This window comes from Arachis duranensis, unplaced genomic scaffold, assembly GCF_000817695.3.
Source record: "Arachis duranensis cultivar V14167 unplaced genomic scaffold, aradu.V14167.gnm2.J7QH unplaced_Scaffold_68558, whole genome shotgun sequence".
In the NCBI taxonomy this organism is placed as follows: domain Eukaryota; kingdom Viridiplantae; phylum Streptophyta; class Magnoliopsida; order Fabales; family Fabaceae; genus Arachis; species Arachis duranensis.
The window spans coordinates 747-2799 of NW_026265033.1; the positions used below are offsets into that span (position 1 = coordinate 747).

The following is a 2053-nucleotide window of genomic DNA, read 5'->3' on the forward strand; positions in this document are numbered from 1 at the left end:
TCAAGAACTCCTTTCTTCTGACTTGTCCCATTGTTCACAGGATTCCTTTCAGAAGTGTACATGAATTGGTTATTTGCAACCGTTTCAATTAGCTCTTGAGCTTCTGTAGGCGTCTTCTTCAGATGAAGAGATCCTCCAGCAGAGCTATCCAAAGACATTTTGGATAGTTCAGAGAGACCATCATAGAAAATACCTATGATGCTCCATTCAGAAAGCATGTCAGAAGGACATTTTCTGATTAATTGCTTGTATCTTTCCCAAGCTTCATAGAGGGATTCCCCATCCTTCTGTCTGAAGGTTTGGACTTCCACTCTAAGCTTACTCAATTTTTGAGGTGGAAAGAACTTTGCCAAGAAGGCATTGACTAGCTTTTCCCAAGAGTCCAGGCTTTCTTTAGGTTGTGAGTCCAACCATGTCCTAGCTCTGTCTCTTACAGCAAAAGGGAATAGCATGAGTCTATAGACTTCAGGGTCTACCCCATTAGTCTTGACAGTGTCACAGATTTGCAAGAATTCAGCTAGGAACTGATGAGGATCTTCCAATGGTAGTCCATGGAACTTGCAATTCTATTGCATTAGAGAAACTAATTGAGGCTTCAGCTCAAAGTTGTTTGCTCTAATGGCAGGGATAGAGATGCTTCTCCCATAGAAGTCGGGAGTAGGTGCAGTAAAGTCACCCAGCACCTTCCTTGCATTGTTGGCATTGTTGTTGTTCTCGGCTGCCATGGCTTCTTCTTCTTTGAAGAATTCGGTCAGGTTCTCTAAAGAGAGTTGTGCTTTGGCTTCTCTTAGCTTTCTCTTCAAGGTCCTTTCAGGTTCAGGGTTAGCTTCAACAAGAATGCCTTTGTCTTTGCTCCTGCTCATAAGAAAGAGAAGGAAACAAGAAGATGTGGAATCCTCTATGTCACAGTATAGAGATTCCTTTAAGTGTCAGAGGAAAAGAAGAGTAGAAGACAGAAGTGGAAAATTCGAACTTATCAGAGAAGAATGAGTTCGAATTTTGCATTAAGGAATATTGTTAGTCCATAAATAGAAGGATGTGAGAAGAAGGGAAGTAATTTTCGAAAATTAAGTAAAAGATTTTGAAAACATTTTTGAAAAGTATCACTTATTTTCGAAAATTGAAAGTAAGAAAGAAATGAAGTGATTTTTGAAAAAGATTTTGAAATTAGAAGTTAAAAAGATATGATTGAAAACTGTTTTGAAAAAGATGTGGTTAAGTAGATGTGATTAGTTTTAAAAAAGATGTGATTGAGAAGATATGATTTGAAAAAAAAACATTTTAAAAAGATTTGATTTTGAAAATTAATAACTTGGCTATCAAGAAAAGATATGATTCAAACAATTAAACCGTTCTCAACAGAAAAGGTAACATATTTGAAATGTTGAATCAAATCATTAATTGATAGCAAGTATCTTTAAAAGTGGAAAGAAAGTAATTTTGAAAAGGATTTGATTGAAAAATTGATTTGAAAAAGATTTGATTTTGAAAAGATTTTGAAAACTTGAAAAAAATTGATTTGAAAACAAAATCTTCCCCCTTTAGCCATCCTGGCGTTAAACGCCCAGAATGGTGCACATTCTGGCGTTTAACGCCCAAACTTATACCTTTTTGGGCGTTAAACGCTCAACCAGGTACCCTGGCTGGCGTTTAAACGCCAGTCTGTCCTTCTTCACTGGGCGTTTTGAACGCCCAGCTTTTTCTGTGCAATTCCTCTGCTGTATGTTCTGAATCTTCAATTCTCTGTATTATTGACTTGAAAAGACACAAATTAAAAATATTTTTGGATTTTTTTATAATAAGGACAAATCAAAATGCAACAAGAATCAAATAACAATGCATGCAAGACACCAAACTTAGCAGTTTGTATGCTACTGACACTTAATAAAATGTGAATGCATATGAGACACATAAACACTCAAGTCAAGAGAATTAAAAATCATAGTAATAAAATCATCAAGAACAACTTGAAGATTAATGAAGACACATGCATGAATTCGAAAAATGCAAGAAAAACAGAAACATGCAATTGACACTAAACTTAAGATGAGAC

At 35.7% G+C, this 2053-nt stretch overlaps 1 non-coding gene across 1 annotated transcript; it reads left to right on the forward strand.

Annotated features, from left to right (window-relative positions):
- The first annotated feature begins 212 nt into the window (after nucleotides 1-212).
- LOC127744619 (small nucleolar RNA R71) lies at nucleotides 213-320 on the forward strand. Its single transcript, XR_008005592.1, has one exon. It is a non-coding gene; the product is annotated as a small nucleolar RNA R71 (small nucleolar RNA).
- The last annotated feature ends 1733 nt before the right edge of the window (nucleotides 321-2053 follow it).